The sequence below is a fragment of the Mixophyes fleayi genome, chromosome 7, assembly GCF_038048845.1.
Source record: "Mixophyes fleayi isolate aMixFle1 chromosome 7, aMixFle1.hap1, whole genome shotgun sequence".
Taxonomy (NCBI): domain Eukaryota; kingdom Metazoa; phylum Chordata; class Amphibia; order Anura; family Limnodynastidae; genus Mixophyes; species Mixophyes fleayi.
The window spans coordinates 70,823,860-70,842,547 of record NC_134408.1 but is presented as its reverse complement, the minus strand read 5'-3'; the positions used below and the strand labels follow the sequence as shown (position 1 = coordinate 70,842,547).

The window sequence follows — 18,688 nt, the reverse complement described above, 5'->3', positions numbered from 1 at the left end:
GAGGACACCCCAAAAGCACTGAGGAGTGCTAAAAATTATTTAGTAGATACTGCTGACAGATATGACTTTTGACAGCCAGAAATATTTATGCACAATTATGGGGGACACCCCAAAAGCGCTGGGGAGTGCCAAATATGAAGAAAAAATAATAAACCTCTATCCTCCTCTCTGCACTAGCGATTTTGGTTCGAGCAATTGCAAGAACAATATTGTATTCTCTGTCCCTGCTCTAATTAGCCTATGACTACACCCTGCTCTCTCCCTCTGTCAAATGGCGATTGATTGCTGTGGAGGCGTGTATTTATAAAGTTGAAGTATCGCGAGAACCGAGCCCCGAGATCCGACGACGTCACAATGACGTTCGGCCTCGATTTGGATTCGGAATGGGCGGGAGAGTACCGAGCTGCTCAGCTCGGTACTCGGATACCCAAAGTTCGGGTGGGTTCGGTTCTCGGAGAACCGGACCCGCCCATCTCTAGTTAGGATATCACAGAGTGTAAATATTGTTAGCTTTGCATTGCATTTAAATCCATGTTTGGGTAAACAAAATGCATCCTGATTCTAAAAATAGCCTGTGAGGCTGTGTCCAAATCTGTATAAAAAGCCCTATCTTGTAATGAAAATTGTTCTTCTGATTCCATCTGACCTGAGCACTGATGCCTTCAATCAGTGTGACTGGAAATTAACATCACTTCCAAGACCTGCTTGAAAACATCTTCCATGCTGAAAATCCTGTGACCTAGATATTAGACCCAAAATCTAATCCGTTCCCGGCTGTTTCAGAGGTTTTGACCCAGCATCAAGTACCACCGCTCTGCACGCTACCTAGCAGCTCTGGCCAGAGTGATAGGTCAGGGGGATCCATCCACAGCAACCCTGAGCCATAGGAAGAGGTCAGGAGTACCAGCTCAGGTACACCAGTAACGGGGTGCATTAGCGTCGGTTATCCAGAAGAAACCCTGTTCTGGATGCCGGTACAGGAGTCCAGGGGTGGCAGCACTTGTAAGCCCCTCCTACTGCGGTGAGAGGGCATGTGTGGAATAATGAAAGGGAACGGTGGCAAAGTAAGCCCAGCTGGTTCCCAGCAACAGCAGACAGGGTAGCATAGGCGGTCCATCTGGTCACAGTAATATTATCTCTTTCATTAGTTGACTTATGACACAGATCTGAAAGTACAATTCTTTGGTCAACATGAAACTTGTTACTTTCTGTAAAAATGCAGGATTTGGGTACTTGTTACTGACACACCTTAATTGGAACCTCATGTGGTGGCCTGGGAGAGGGACCTGGGGGTTTTCTTTGGACTATGAGAGAGATTCCACCCTCAGAGAGAGATTAGCTAAGGCCTCTATAAATGTGAGTGCTAAGGTAAACTAATTTAAGATATGCGCACATTGAAATATGGTCCCGGAACAGATTGGATGCATCTAACAGATGCTTGAGAGCATGTAGTGATACTGGCACATTTCTCCACATCTGGTAGCAGTGCCCAGTCATTCAGCAGTTCTGATTTATTACTATAGATCTGATCGCCTTGATAACTGAAATTCTGTTAGAGGGATTCCTTGATACTGCTACTTAATAGCCCCATCCAATCCTTGGGCAAATTCACAGACAAATTAATATTACACAAATGCCAAGCCTCCAAACTTAATTGTGAAACATTGGAAACAACCTCTACTTCCTCCCAACACCACCCCTCCACCACCAGAATGATGCTACTGAATATGATAGAACATATATCCTCTATGAAGTATATGACTGGCCTATTCAACAATACTTTGCACAAATTCCTTAAGTCTTATGAACCATTTTTTCATATCACCTACTCGCGTGCCCAAGGTTTGGAGTGAAATGGTGCATTGACCTCTCCTTTCATGTTTCTCATGGCAGTATAGGATATTGTTTTATTTGACACCGCTTTATTGTATGTCGTAAAGACTTATAATCTCATATGTTCACCTGACTGTATTTGTTATATGCTGTAATGTGGTTATTATTTCTGCATTATATGTTTGTTTTTGTGCCTTCATATTTTTGGTGCAGTTCAAAATAAACATTTTTTTAAAAAAAATACAGGGTTTGTTCTGAGCACCACTTTTTATCAGTTTTTGTTCAGAAATGGTGCTTTGTACAACAGAATCTGAAGTTGTACCATTCTTCTAACAGTTGTGATGGCTGTCAAAATATTGCTTTGCGTGATATCTTCTGGAGGGTTTCAAAGGGTTCTGATATCAAAGACTCTAAATCAGGATTCAGATCCCAAAGTACCAGAAAGAATTTCATGCATGGACAAATTCTCTTTGCTCTTTGAAAAAAAAAATCTGTAGATTTAATCTTCTGATATTAATAATGTGCCCAGGAATACAGTCAGTGGTGTCGTATGCCTTCAATATACTAGAAAGCTGTCTGTAAAGCTTACTGAAGACAGTCCAATATTTGAGGTATGCTAGAATATGTTGCACTGATTGACTTGGTTCTGCACCAATCAATAAATGTTTTGCAAATTCTGTAGTATGCTATAGAACAACTATTCTCTCTTGACTGTAGTAGTACTTCATTCACTTTGTCAGAGATACCTTTGCTCTTCCACAGTAATCGTTTAATCTCCACACCATCAAAAAGAGGCTTTCTGGATTTGGGAGAAGAACTGGTGTTTGATGTAGAATATTCGGCCAAGTTGGTTGAAGACATGGTGGTTCTAAGAGCATTGTCCATGCTTCTGTGAACCACATCTGGAAGCCCAAGATGGAAGACTTGATATTACTTCCATCGCTTCATTTTTTATTCTCTTCAATGTATGTACATTAAGAGGAACAGGAAGGAACATGTACCCCAGTTTGAATTTTTAAGGCTTTATTAGAGCATCTATCTTTGTACTTTGGTGTTTTGGCTTGAACATTTCTGTTATTTTCTAAAGCACTGCTCTGTTTAATGACCATTCTCCTGGATGAATCAAATAACTACTGAAATAATCTGCTACTTTGTTGTTCTTTCCTGGTACATGAAGTGTTGAGAAGGACTTTAGATTGTTTTCAAACCTTGATATGATTGTTGATATCATTGTTATAATGTGTTTTCCCCTGGTGTGTTGTCTGTTTATGAAGGCTACCAAGATCAAATTATCCTACAAGATTCTTAGATGGTTGCGTTGCAATTGAGGCATAAAGCTTTGTATTGCATGCCACACAGTTCTTGCTTCAAGGATGTTTGCATGTAGTCCATTTTTCTTTTAACTACTTGCAGCCTCTATTATTTTTTTGTTGAAATGAGCTCCCCCATCCTTTGGAACTTCAATTTGTCATTACCACAGTTCATTCTGGTTCTGAAAGCGGTGTTCCCCTTTTTTTAATGTTTGATCTTGCCACCACTCCAGAGACCACCTTGGTGTTCTTTGAGACTTACAGGTTGATCCAATGATTCCGGATTGTCATCCCATTGTTTGAAGACCTCTTGTCATAGACTCCTTATGTGCCAGCTTGCCCATAGGAGAAATCCTATGGTTGATGAAAGAAATCTTAAAAGTCTCAAGAAATTCCCTTATAGAAAATATTTGCTAAGACTGAATTAGAAATGTAATTTGTTGAATCAATTATTCTCTCTTATATTCTCTTTTGTGATATTGATGCTTTGTCTCTTGCTGTATCTATCAGTACTCTCAAGAATTACAGCTGTTGAGACAACACAAGCTGACTCTTGTTATAGCTTATGATCCAGCAATGCTTCTCTAAAAACTGTTACCTTGAGTATCTTGGTTTTAGCACGGTCTTCCAATTTTCCTGTTATCAGCATAATGTCTAGATATGATAACACTTGAGGAACTACGAGGAATAGACCCCTTTAAAAAGGTACCCCGCTGCTAACTAACTACTTAATGATATCCTATACTCAACAATGACTAATAAATGTATATATAAAAATACTAAACTTTTATTAGTTTCTTTTTATTGGTGTGTTTGAACCACTAATTTGATATATGTTCATTTTCATGACCCTGTAGAAGCCACTAATTCCTAATTAGAATGTTTAGTTAAGATGTATAAGTTTTCAAAGTTTAAATAAAATAAAATAACCAAAAAAACACTGCAACTCCCTGTTTCCTGAGATCAGACATCAGGAACATCAGTACTTTCTGAATATTATGGGAGGAGTTGAGAGGCAAAATGGTAGACATTTAAACTGAAAACAGTGTCCATGCACACAGAAGAACCTCAGGAAACGATGATGTTGAGGTGCATCCTGTATATCCATTGTCAGGAAATTTCCTTCTACTGAGAATGGATTTTACAGAATCCATGCAGAAATATTTTACTTTTACAAACTGATTGGATCTTCTCAGATATAGAACAGTTTGAAAGCCTCCTGACTACTTCTCTACCACAAATAGTGTAGAGTAAATGCCCATTGCCATCTGATTGTTAGGTCCAGGACTAGTTAGTAGTTTCTCCAACAGCATTTGTTGACTGGAGCATAATGCTCTCTAGACCAGAGACTGGGAGCTTCATGATCTTACAAAAACATTTTTTGTGCGTACCCTCTGAAATTATATTTTATACATATTGCTTACAATATCCTGGACCCAGGGTCCTGTGTAGAAAATGTTTGTCTCCACATACAGTGAAAACCTGCCACCTACCAGGGTTGTTGGAGATTAGATCAGTCCATAGCTATCGTGGATTTACTTGTTGTCTTCCTTCGCTCTACAGGAATGAGAGGGCCATTTGGATGGATTGCCCACATCCTTTCTGGTATGCTGTTTTCCCAAACTGTAAGTTCTGGCTTAATTGAACTGTTGCCTTGAGGAAGAAATAGAAAATATTTTTTTACTAGCCATTGATAACTGATGTAATTCACTCCCTCTACCTTTTTGAATCATCATGTCCAGTGTTTTACAAAACCGGAAACCCCCGTCTAAGTGCAATGCAGTTAAGCAGTTCTTTGACTGCTGGTCTGCTGTACATGGATGTAGCCAGAGCGCTCTTCTGGTCACTGCTGTGGACACTACACTTCTTGCGGAAAATGTCACAGTATCCAGTGATGGCTGACATAGGCAATCAATTCCTTTTCTCATGATTTCCATGTTCTTTAGCAATTATTGTCTACTTTCCTTTCTTATGTATCCGCATATAGCTTGTCCATCCAGATTTAATTTCCCAGTCTTTCCTTCCAGAAGGTGCTTAAAGGAACTAAAAAGAAACTACATCACCCCTTTCTAAGACTCACATGGAACAGCTGTCCTTCGACTTTGTTGGGCAGATTCTGGCTGCATACCACAGACTGTGTCCAGGACTCTGTGATGGAGAAATGTGCAGATTCCTTCCTCCTTGAGCGTTGACCTGGATGTGGTGTCAGCCGCTTTGGTCGCACTTCATAATGCACCCCGATTCATGCTTTGCAAATTCAAATGCTACCTTCCCACCTCTACTACCTAGGTAGTAGAGAATGGCCCTTGGGGAGCCACCCCTTGTGGGCTAATTCATATGGAAGCGACACCATTACAGATCCTTTCTTGAAATGAGTAAAGTTATTAAACCTAGCTACTCTGCTTTTGAAGACAAAGTATAAACATTTTTGCTGTCTCTAAGCAGCTGATTAAGGATTGACGCATTCTTGGGATCTGTCACGAAGTCTGAAAAAGAAAGTTGATTTACGTCATGGGGGGACCAATTGGGGAGAACTATCTTTTCTCCTATCTGTTTTTATTTTTCTGCAGTCATCCAGTGGGGTTAGAGTGCCAGACAGTCTCAGATTTCAAACAAAACTGTCATCCAGCATTCTAACAGTCCAAACTGCTTGACTGGGTAGACTGAAAAACCCAAAGCATGGATGCCCCAAACCTGGACCTTGCACCAGCATTTTAAGTCTGGGATTAGTATATAGACACCATTCTCTCTGTATTGGTTACATGCACTCGCCAATTATGAACCTGCTAAGTGTGTTTAGTCTTGCAACCAATTACCCCCTTTGCAAAATTAATAACTACAGTATGCTAGGCCTAACCAGTTCACACCATGTTCCTTCAAGCAATTTAAGCTTTACGTCCCTGCCTAATAAAACACTTACAGGATAACATAAAATATTAGCCTTTTAGTGATATTCCTGAATAATTATGAATTATTAATTGTAATGATTTATAGCAATCTTCTCTTACAATTGTGATCTGATTTGCAGCCAAGGAGAAAAGTAGGTATAGGAATCAAATCGAAAAAGGGAATCCAGTGCCAAATTGGAAGACAGGAAGCAAAATCAGGACTGACATTAAGGTATACTGATCATCAGAAAAACAGAGTTTGGCAATGTATAGACAACAGTAATAAAAATGTCAGAAACACAACTTGTTCCCTCTAAGGTGAACAGACCCTCACTTCATCCAAAATCCCCATGAATGCTGCCTCATTTTCCAGCAATGAGAAAGACACTAACAAGTATCACCGCTATGGACTGGTGGTAATCAGTATCCTAATGCTTGGGATACAAACACCGACCATACCCACAAAATAACCCAAACAGTCAAATCACAACATAATTAAAATCTGCACTTACCTTGACACCAACAGAGGACATTACTGAAAGAACTGCTATGTGACTGCTGGAAAATCCAAATATGCTGGATGCCAGTGCTTCACTGTGATGTCACCGAAGACAGCGACATTTACATTTAAAGAGGTATGTTAAGCTTCTGGTTAGGCTGCGTCAAACGTCGCTGTCGTCGGTGATGTCAAAATAAACCGACGGCATTCAGCATTTTCGAATTGTGCGGCAGTTACATAGCACTTCGTTCAGTAATGTCCTCCGTTGGTGTTAAGGTAAGTGTGTGTTATAATTATGTCGTGATTTGACTGTTTGTTTTTTGTAGGTATAGTCGGTGTTGTATCCAACCCGCTGTGGACCTGTAACATGAGCACACATCGTTCTACCACTAATGTTAGGCGCATAAAATGTTCAGTCACATCTTTCCCTTCCCCTGCTGTCAAGCACTCCTTCACAATTAGGACTTTCTGATGTTACAGTTGCATCACCGTGTTCTGTGGGCACTCTTTTGATGTGGTACAAACATTGTACCTGTGCGACAACAAAATACAAAGGAAACAAGCAGGAAAGGATAGGGGTATGTGGGTACAGGCAGGTTAGGAGTGGGCATGTGGCTCACAGGCTGGTCACCTATGGGGGGCCCCATGAAGTTGTTATACCAGGGCCCAAATTCCTCTTGGCGGCCCTGCCTGCACCCTGTATGGTCTCCTCTCCAGCCTGAACCCTGTATTGTCTCCTCTCCAGCCTGAACCCTGTATTGTCTCCTCTCCAGCCTGAACCCTGTATTGTCTCCTCTCCAGCCTGAACCCTGTATTGTCTCCTCTCCAGCCTGAACCCTGTATTGTCTCCTCTCCAGCCTGAACCCTGTATTGTTCTCCTCTCCAGCCTAAACCCTGTATTGTCTCCTCTCCAGCCTGAACCCTGTATTGTCTCCTCTCTAGTATGCACCCCCTCCTCTCCAGCCTGTACTGTTCCTTGTCTTGCCTGCACCGCATACTGTCTCCTCCAGCCTGAAACTACGAGTACAGCTTATATACTTGCATGTTGAAATTGGAGAGGTAAAGATTAATAAACTAGATGGCAGTGTAGTCTTGGATATATAGAAATGCAAAGTGTAAATTTCAGGTTAATGTTACGTAGTGCCCAAAGAGGTTAGATCTTTTTGTCAAAGTTAATCTGATATGTGTGAAAGGCAGATGATGCCATGCGAAGTACTCAGGAAAAATGACCAGATGGAAGCTGTATTTCTTACTGCCTTAAGTATGTAAGTAATGCTCTGATTTAAGAGCCGTAAAGGCTGCTTTAATAAACTTATTCAAACAAGACAAAGAGAATCCTCAGCGCTCAATATTCTGAAAAGTAGCCTCCCTAGTAAACAAGGAACCAGTTATCGCTGTAATGATACCTAAGCAAAACCAAAAAAACTTGTGCTGGCGGTAACCACAAACAATCAAATCATAAGATCCTGTAAAACAAATAGAAATAAAATAACAATAATATAAAACAATACAATAAAAATTCTGAACTAGGTCACAATATAAAATAATGCTGAAAATCTTGTATCCAACAGTCACAACTCCTAAATGTCAATCAAATTTTGAATATGAGATTTCCTAAAGAAATGTACCTCATTTTGAAGAATTAACATTTTTCACCACTCCACAAAACTGGCACCTAATTATCTTGATTAGAAATTTAATAGTGAAGAATGATCATTGATGTTATTCATTTGCTTGTGTTTTCCAGTGGAGAATTTAAATTATAAAATAATATGGAGTATAAACATTTGGAGACCAAATTCCTTAAAGAATCTGCTGTTAACCAAATTGTGGTAATGGCATTAGTATTATTGTTGGACATTGACCCATCTGAATTCAATAGACCATGCAGTAATCCAGCTGAAAACTAAAGAAAAACTGGTTGGGCAGAAATAGAACAGGATTTTACAAATAGTAGAAAAGTGGTGGAAGGGTTTTACTTATACCCGGTGTGGCAATTATGTATTGCACCTAATCACTGTTTGTTACTTTTCCCATGAATAATCATGTATGACAATGTGTATATTGTATGTAACCTTGTAATGTAATGTCCAAAGTGTGTTTTGCTGACAGACACCATTGACCTATGCAAGTGTCAAGAGCCTTTTGAAAGTAACCAGGCTAGACAGATAACATCTCAATCAATCTGCCCTGACATCGAAAAAGCCAAGTTCCAAAGGTGGGGGCGAGAGCAGTGTAAGAAGTTAAAATCCATTGCTTGACCTGATAATATTGTGCATTCTTAGGGAGACCTGTCCAGGTTAGTATGTGCCATCTTTCTTAAAGTGTACCCCTCTAACGCCAAGTCTTAAACTAGTAAGTTAGTGACTCTGGTTTTATTTTCTATTTTATTTCTGAAACTTATTTGTGCAACTTATTTTGTATGTGGTGTTGTGACTGGATCCACTTATAAATAACTACTGGTATACATTTATTTAAAGGAAATAGCGCAGGGCGCTTATTTATATAATTGCACATGCACTTATTTTTTATAGTATATATTTTGGTAAGGGAAATCTTTTAATTTCTGAGACCAGAGGGAGAAAAATATTTTTTTTCTGTTAACCTTTCTAGAGGAAATGCCTTATTTGTGATGTATATATCTTTCTTTTTTTTTTTTTTTTTAAATCTCTTTTTATTGAAAATAAAACAGCTTATACAAACGTTCATGACTTGCAGCAGTAAGACTGAATGTCAAAGAACAACATGAAATATGTGTTTTAGTGGGGGGAATTAGGGGGGTAGGGGATAGGAGGAAGACGGGTAAGTGGGGGAAGGGAAAGGTGAGTCTAGAGAGGAATAGATGGGGGTTCAGCTATTCCACTGAGTAAATAATGACGTATCCTTGAATTCGAGCCATTCGAACCACAAAAGATAATATTCTCTATATCTATCGATTGAAGAATAAAGCACATCGTCCATTGTCCTATAAAACTCCAAACGAGCAAACCATTCTTTAATGGTAGGGGCATTTGGCGTTCTCCAATGGACCGGGATCTTGGCCTTAGCCGCATTAGAGATTTTTAACTGTTGATTTTTTATACTGCAAAATAGTCATTTTGTTGTCATTTTGTAACCAATATTTAGAACAATTGGGTAGTTCAACACCTACAATGGCTTTGGCAAGAAGAAGAACTACCTCCCAGAAAGGCCTAAGCGCTGTGCACTCCCACCATATGTGTAATGGGGTGCCTGGCGCCATCTGGCATCGCCAGCATAGGTTTGACATCCCCGGAAACATCTTGGCTAACAAGCTGGGACACTGGTACCACCTGGTCATAACTTTGTACTGAGTCTCAATTATTTGTATACTAACCGAGCTAGACTGTGTGCGTAAAAAAATATTGCTCCAATCCTGTTCGGTTATTGAACAGTCCAATTCACGTTCCCAGTCTCGTATAAAGGTGGGTCGTTTAATGAAGGAGTATTCAATAAGGATACTATAAATAAGAGATGGCGTATGTCTGTGATACATTGATATGGTACATAGGGATTCAAATTTAGTAAGTGGCCGGCCCGCAGACTGACAGATCCCCAGGGAGCCCAGAAAGTGGCGGAGCTGTAGATGCCTCCATATCTCCGCGTCCGGGAGATCCCATTTGGAATGAAGATCAGCGAAAAGGTAAAGCCCCAGAGAAGTCCACCAGCTGGCCAACACGATGCACTCCCGCCTCCATCCAATATCTAAAGGTCCGTCTATTAGGACCTAGGGGAAAGTCTGGGTTGTCAAAAGTCGGGGTCAAAGGCAAGTGTCGGGAGGGGATATGTGGGACCCAGCGTAACTTGGACCTTCTATCCAGAGTTGGAGTAACAGTCGGGTGGGCAATTCTAGGAAGCACGGACAACCAGGGTGGAAATTGAATTGGCTTGCCGGAGATAGAACACTGTATCCAGACCCATTGCTTGTCAGGAAACGGTCTCGGCCAGTCTAACACTCTGTTTACGATAACAGCGTCGTAGTATGTGGCGAAATGTGGAAGTTGTAGATCTCCAGCATGTTTACGCATATATAATGTGTCGTGTTTAAAAAGGGGGCATCTGCCTCACCATACAAATTCCCGAACCACTTTATGTAGTGTCTTGAACCATGAGGCAGGAAGGTGTATAGGCAGCATGTGAAGTAAGTAAAGGATCAGTGGTAGTATGTTCAATATTTACCACTTTGACTCTGCCTATCGGGGAAAAGCCCTTTGGGAGCCAGCTTCTCACGTCGTTACAAACGGTTTAGTGATAGGTAAAAAGTTTTCTTCAAAAATCTTCAAATTGTCTCTATTAATAATTACCCCCAAATATTTTAGTCGTGTGGGATGCCATGTAAATGGGAAGGATGGCTTCAGGCCTTCAACTACTATCGCAGGCGTTGAGATATTGAGGGCCACAGATTTTGAGTAGTTAATTTTAAAACTGGAGAGTTCTCCAAAGGTATGAAATTCCAATAATAAATTGGGTATTGAGATTACAGGGTTAGTGAGAATGGCCAGGAGATCATCCGTGAAGAGGGCAAGCTTGAAGTTTTTATCCTCCATTTGTAAGCCGGAAATGTCAGGGTTAGCTTGAATGGAGCGAGCCAAAGCTTCAATGCATAAAATAAAAATCAGCGGGGACAAGGGACAGCCCTGTTCAGTACCATTTGATATTGCAATGGGCTTTGACAAATCCCCGTTGACCTTAACCCTAGCCGTTGGCTGTGAATACAGAGCGGCAATCCGGGCCAGGCTCAGTGGGCCCAGACCCAAGTGGCTGAGGACCCCTTGCATAAAATCCCAATCTACTCTGTCAAACGCTTTTTCAGCATCCGTGGATAACAGAACTGTTGGAATGTTGGTGGTATTTGCAAACTGTACAACGTTGATTAGTTTTGTAGTGTTATCTTGCGCTTCTCTCCCCGGGACACACCCTACCTGGTCAGAATGGATGATTTGAGATAGATATGGTTTCAACCTATTAGCTATCAGTTTAGCATATAGCTTAATATCCCCATTGAGTAAAGAAATGGGCCTATAACTGGAACACAATGCTGGATCTTTCCTTTCTTTTGGGAAAACAGTGATATGTGCAGCTAAAGATTGAGGGGAAAAGTGTGTATGAGCAGAGACTAAGTTAAAGGCCTGAAGCATGAGGGGGGCTAGTAGGGTTTTGAAAGTTTTGTAATACGAGATAGTAAAACCAACGGGTCCCGGGCTTTTCCCCGAAGGTGTTGTCTTGATCACCTCTTCAAGTTCCTCAATGGTGAAAGGTTCTTCTAATAATTGTACGGATTCTGCATCCAACGTGGGGAAGTCCATCCGTTGGAGATAATCTGCTATACGGGTCTGTTTAGTCAAACGCATATCTGCATGGGAGGTGCTGGAAAGGTTATAGAATTCAGTGTAATAGGCATGAAATGCAGCGGCAATATCAGGCGTGTGAATCGACAATGTCCCTGATTCCGATTTAATTTGGGGGATATAGAGTTGGGCTTGCAGGGCACGGGCTAGTAATTTACCCGGTTTGTCCCCCCATTGATAAAATTTGTTTTGGCATTTTCAAAGATCAAATTTAATTTTGTCAGACATTCGTTGGTTCAGAGCCTTTCTGACGTCTGTCAATTCAGCCATAACAGTGGATTCTGGGGAGGATTTGTGCCTCGTTTCAAGAGACTTAATTTTCTCCAGAAGAGAGTTCCTGTATGCTATCTTCTCTCTTTTGCTGACCGCCCCCATTTGGATGAGTTTGCCTCGAATTACACATTTATGGGCCTCCCACAGAGAGATTCTAGAGACGTCAGGGGTATCGTTAGTTTGAATATATTCAGTTAGGGCCGTCTCTATCAGTGTCTTGTTATGTACATCTTGGATCAATAGTTCATTTAGCCTCCAAGTGAAAGGCTGGTGACCCGACCCTTGAGTAGAAAGCGTTAGGTATACCGGGGCATGGTCTGACCAGGTAACCTGACCTATGGAAATATCTATGATCAAAGGCAGATAGTTATGTGAAAGAAAAAAGTAGTCCAGTCTGAAGTAAGTGTTATGTGGGTGTGAAAAGAATGTGTAGTCTCTGTATGTGGGGTGGTTAAGATGCCATATGTCGAACAGCTTGTGTTCGTGTATGGTTCGTCTCACCCTACGATACAGCTTGCCGGAAAATCTGGCGGTCCCCGACGAAGTATCCATCGTGGGGTAGAGGACCCAGTTGAAATCGTCGCCCAATATGAGAATGCCTTTCTTCATCGGATCTACCTTATCCAAACGCGTATCTAAAAAACAGGTTGATAAGAATTTGGGCCATATACATTCACAAAAGTATACATTTGGGAGGAGATTGTGCAGGTCACCACCAAGCTCCCTACCCTCTTGCAATGTGTGCGTATCTATGTTTTAAACAGGCAAACGTCTGGACAAGAGGATTGCCTCTCCCAGGGACTTATTATCGGAGATGTTACGCGTGAATGAATGCGGATAGTAGTGACTATGCAACCCTTTTTTAAAGTGCGTTTCCTGGAGGAAAAGCCACATCAATTTTTTTCGCTATGTGATCTTGGAGTAGTCTGGACTGTTTTTCTGGCACATTTAAACCCTTAACATTAAGGGTGACACATCTAAGAATACCCGCCATTACCAAAAAGCACTAAATGGTTATATGTGGACATCCAAGGAATAGAAAGGAAAATAATCACATTAGCATGAATGAAAAAGGGGAAGAGAGGGTGACTAGGGAAAGAGGGGGGGGGAGGATTAGGGACATAGAAATGCTTACATTGAAATAACAATATAATCATAAAACATACATTTTGTAACAGATGTGCGAGACTGTTTCCGGAAAGCCATGTGAAACTGCAGTCCAGAGAGGACCCGGAAAAGATAAATCGGTCAGGGAGCACTGAGGGGATCAACAACAGCAACAATCGAACAGAAGAATTGGTATGCACTACACCTCCTGGCAAGCCCGGGATGGGACGCACCCAGGGCCGTAGCATAGAAGAGCAGTGCAGTAGCTTACAAACGCATATGTACTTTCATAACCATAATAATGATATAGCATGTAATGAACACATAACATATAAATTATTAAAAAACAAAGAAAAATTAAATGTGTATGAGGAACTGAAGAACTCCACATTAGATGTAGAAAAAAGGGAGGGAATATATCCAACAAAACTAAGCTATTCCTGCAGGTCAACCAGCACCAGAGTAAGAAAAATGGAGACAAGTGGGTCTGCAAGAAGCCAAACCAGAGGATTTCGTTATGGGAGGAGGATTTCGTCAGAATCGTCGTCATGTCGTCCCAACAGCGGTACATGAACCTAGCAGCGGGCGACCGCTCCCAACTTGCGGGCCTGCAAGAGTAGAGGTGTAAACCTAAAGAAATAGAAATGTCTGTCATCGAATTTTCCCAGAAAACCGGGAACATCATGTAAAGAGGTAAATAGTCACTCCCAATTGCCAAGGACCTCTAGATGTAAATCCCAGTGAAAGTCCTCAACCAGGGATTAGAAGTCATCACTCAGAATGTGTGCTCAAGTGTCCTCTTGAGTCTTCTGATTCATACGTTTTTGTGGCGACCGTTTTGGTCTCTCTGATGGTTGGAACCTTTCTTCTTGGTGGCCCTCTGCTGCCGGGTATAGACGTTGATGATAGTCCTGCCATTCAGTAAGTGAGACTAGCGGAATGTCTAGAGTGGAACAGAAGGCCGGCAGATCTGATGGTTCCCTGAGAACTGCCGATTTCCCTTCATGAGTAACCTGTAATTGAAACGGGAAACCCCATCGATATTTAATGGTCTTCTTCTGGAGTTCCTCCGCGAGAGGTCTGAGCACCCTCCATTGTTGTAGCGTATTCCAGGAGAGATCCTGAAAAATTTGGATTTCTTGGCCATTGAACTAAAGGCCTTGAAGACCTCTCAACTTGCGCACTCTCATCCTTCTGGGTATAATAGTGTAGGCGACATATAACGTCTCTGGGTCGTGCCGAGGGAAGCCCCCTTGGGACGTAGAGCCCTATCAAATGGGATAACATTTTCTGACGGTAGCTCCAAGACTTCAATGAATTCTTTTGTTAGAGCGTCTATCAGGCCCTGAGTGGGAACATCCTCCGGAACGCCTCAAATTCATAAATTATTCCGACGGCCCCGGTTGTCCAAGTCATCCATCTTGTGCTGAAACCATTGCAGAGTCCCAGCCTGTTCAACCACTGTGTGTTGTAGAGCTGTAAAGCATTCATCACCCTTTTCCTTGTGTTCCTCTAAAGCTACCAAGCGATGACCGAGGTGCGCAATGTCCAATTTCAACGAGGCCGCTTCCTGGTGGAAAATATTTTGTAGTTTAGCTTCTAGCGCCAAAAAGTATTTTTTAGAGGGTAGCTCTTGTTTAGTTGGAAGGGATTTAAGCATTTGCAGGACTTAGGGTAGATCCGGTTGTTCTTTTGGTACAGACCCACCCTGGCGACGTTTACCCTGCTGATGTGAATCAGGGGAAGATGAGTTGGAGGCAGCAGGGGAAGATGCCATTTCAGGTTCTTCTGGAGCCGAGGGAAGTTTCAAATATGTACGAAGATCAGAGCGTTGGGGAGTTTCCAGGGTTTTTTTTAGGGTCTTTCTTAGCAGAGCTTTTCCAGTCCTTGCCCATCAGAGCGATTAGAAATCGTGTTCAGCAAATTGTAAAAGGTGTGATAGTCATTACTATTGGTACATAATGCAAAGAAAGGATTTTCGCTGCTTCCGTCCCCTCACGTTTGGTCTAGGCAGTCATCCCAGCGGACATAGCACGGGGTCTACATAAAAGAATATTACAGTGTATCCAATATGCGCCGTCTAGAGGTATAGCCAGGTTCAAAGGTACAAACTTAAAATCTTGAAATATAAGATGTAATATTGTTTAATCACCACTAGGTGTCAGTGTTGCTGCACGAGGAAGCCTGTAGTTAGATCACAGCTGTTACTTGTATAGGCTATAATTAAGTGTTAGCAAACACTGTGGTGGGATCATACACGTGAGAGGTACCTGTTGCAGTGAGAGATCCGGGCTGCCTCAACACTCAGCCACTGCAACCCAGGAATCAGCGGTAGTTCCCCTCTATGGTGATTTGTAAGCCTGTAATCGGGATCTGCAGCTGTCAGGGTGTCCCGGAAGAGAAGGCAGCAATGGAGGAGAAGGCACTTCTGGTCCCACAAAAACGGAGCCGACCAGTCACCCAATCAAGGTAAGTGAAGCCTGAGGAGACCCCCCACCTGTACAGCGCTGAATCTGCTGTGCAGGAGCCAGCCCTATTCTTCTGTCGGCGGCGATTATTGCAGTGTGAGGTCTGGCATGGAGGGGGATGACAGCCAGCCGCCTCGGAGCAGACCTCTCGGCAGGTGTAAATCTATGGGCAAGACCCAGCAGTCGCGCTGTGCACAGAAATCCACCCCTTGACGTGTATATACCCAGTGGTTCCTTTTTTTTTTTTTTACCCAGGCAGGTAGAGCCGAAAGTGAAGTGCAGCCAAGCCACGCCCCCTGATGTATATATCTGATGCAATAAGCCTTTGTTTAGAAAACCTTTTGTGTATCTTGGTGTAAGGAAATGTCTTGTTTGGGGTTTGCAACTTTTCTTGGGGAATTCTTTTCTTTGGTGATAATGCGTATTCTGCAACTGTTGGAAGAAAGGATTCATGCTAATCTCATGCTAGATAGACCTTATGATGTGTGAGGGTCTAGGAGCTAAAGGCATAGGAACATGTAATTAGACTTGCTGTTAGATGTCAACTGTGTCCAAATTAAGATGCAGGATATCACAGCAAGGTTTTTGAGATATCACAGATAAGCGTAAATATTGTTAGCTTTGCAATGCATGTAAATCTATGTTTTGGTAAACCGGTAACATCCTGATTCTAAAAATAGCCTGTAAGGCTGTGTCGGAAATGGTATAAAAAGGGTGCCCTTGTAAACTGAAATGTAACATTCTGATGTTCCATCTGACCTGACCACTGTCACATTTAATCAGTGGGACTGTCCTTGTCAGGACACTTGAGCAATAAACATCACTCTGCTTCAAGACCCTGATTGACAACTTCTTCAATATTGCTGTAATCCAGTGACCTACAGATTAGACCCTAAATGTAAACTGTCCTCTGGTTGTTTCTGAGGTTTGGACGCAGCTCTCCAGTACCACCGCTCTACTGCTAACCAGCAGCTTTGGCCAGTGTGATAGGCCAGGGGGGATCCATCCACAGCATCCTGATCCATAGTAAGCGGTCATGGGTACCAGTCCAAGTGTACCAGCACGGGAGTACACTAGCAGCAACAGTTACCCAGAAGGATTGTGGGTCTGGGCGCCATAAGGGAGTACAGTGGTGGCAGCAGACTCCTACTGCGGTAGGAGGGGCGTATTTGGAATAACAAAAAAGGATGGTGGCAGAGTAAGCCCTGCCGGTTCCCAGCAACAACAGACAGGGTGGCATAGGCGGTCCATCCGGTCACACTTGTTGTTAACTGTTTTGTACTTTAGCCTTGGAAACATTTTTCAGATTAAATACATTAAATCTAGCATATTCTTTGAGATTCTTTGTGAATTTACGAAGTCAAGTGAGGCTCATGCTACATATGTTTGTGATTTAACTGTGTAATATTAGTAAGTGGTTTTGGTGAACATAAGGACACCATAGTAAATTCTTCGTGGTGGCAGAAAAGGTGTATTCATTGGTAAGTGACCAAGGTAACTCCAGTCACGGCCAGCTGTTTCAGATTGCTGTATCTGAGACAGGCTGGGCGTTCGTGACACCCGGGTAACCAATTTTTTGCATATGATAGAGAATCAGACATACCTGAGGAATCCTTTTGTGCCTAGACAATATGTGAATAAAGCTAGTTTTGGGGTTAAGAAATAATATAATCTGAATAACAATGTAACCTGTACCACATAGAAACATCTAGATAATGCATACATTTTTTTGTGCTTTAAACCTAAATGATACAGTAAGTGATGATATGCTCATCTTGAAAAGAACAGTGCTAAAGATGCTCGTCAAGAATTTAGGTGCTTGCCATCCTGTATACTGTGTACTCGAGTTTTATAACCTGTGATGATAAGAGATAATCATAGGGAACGTTGCCTGCTCCATAACATTTTGCTATTCTTTTAAACCACTTCATATCAAGTATAATGTGAAGATACTGGGTTTTCTGGCCCAATTCTATCCACTAAACTCTCGCTGGCCACCCACGGGTGCCTTTTTAGGCCAGGGAAGCCTACCCAGTACCTTCTAAGTTCTTATTAGTCACTCAAGTAAATGTAGTTAGAAAAGTACAACAGTACACTTATTGTAACAAAAACAATCACTAGAATATTATATACACACAGTAAATAAATGTCAGGCAGGTTCACCACATCATCTGTCCCTTACCCCACTAGCTTAAGGAGGTACTGTCACCTGGCTGTCCAGACTTGACAACCCATGGATCTGCCAATGTATTTTACTGGTAGAGCCACGAGCCACCCTGCAGCTTCCAGCCATCAATTCCCAGAATGAACCTCACCTCCCCCCTGGAGTGGCTCCTTATATCTAGGGTCAAATTTCCAAAGTGCTTTCCCCTCCCTGGGCAAACCCAGGCAGATGAGTCCTGGACTAGGGTTGGAGATGAGCTGTACTCCCACAGAAACTCCCCTTCCAGATTGTAGACCAAATGTCTGGAGTAGTCTTGAAAACAATGGATATTAATTAGCCTCCCCTCACCAGTATCTTGCAACCTGATCCCTACGCATAACCCACCTGGCTTCACGTTAATGACAATGAATAACAACCTGACTGTGACAGGATGGACCGCCTATGCCACCCTGTCTGTTGTTGCTGGGAACCGGCTGGGCTTACTTTGTCACCGTGCCATTTCGTTATTCTGAATATGCCCCTCCTGTTGCTATAGAAGGAGCCTGCTGCCACCACTGGACTCCTTTATGACATCCAGAACTATGTTCCTTCTGGGTAACTGTCGCTGCTTGTGTATTCCCATGCTGGTACACTTGGGCTGGTACCCCTGACAGCTTACTATGGATCAGGGTGTTGTAGATGGATTCCCCCTGGCCTATCGCACAGGCCAGAGCTGCTGGGTAGCGGGCAGAGTGGCGGTACTAGGAGCTGGTACTTCAGAACAGCCAGAGGACGGATTAG

At 42.3% G+C, this 18,688-nt stretch overlaps 1 protein-coding gene across 5 annotated transcripts in view; it reads left to right on the top strand.

Moving 5' to 3' along the window:
* The window catches only part of FBXL18 (F-box and leucine rich repeat protein 18), a 182,235-nt gene that overhangs the window by 139,611 nt on the left and 23,936 nt on the right, over positions 1-18,688 (top strand). Inside the window, exons 5-6 of one of the 5 annotated variants that reach the window (XR_012678244.1) lie at positions 6,172-6,263; positions 8,643-8,748. The exons of 3 other annotated variants lie outside the window; for them this stretch is intronic. The gene's annotated coding sequence lies outside the window, so the exon portion shown is untranslated. The remainder of the gene's footprint in view (positions 1-6,171; positions 6,264-8,642; positions 8,749-18,688) is intronic. One more of the 5 variants, XR_012678243.1, reaches the window with a different exon arrangement.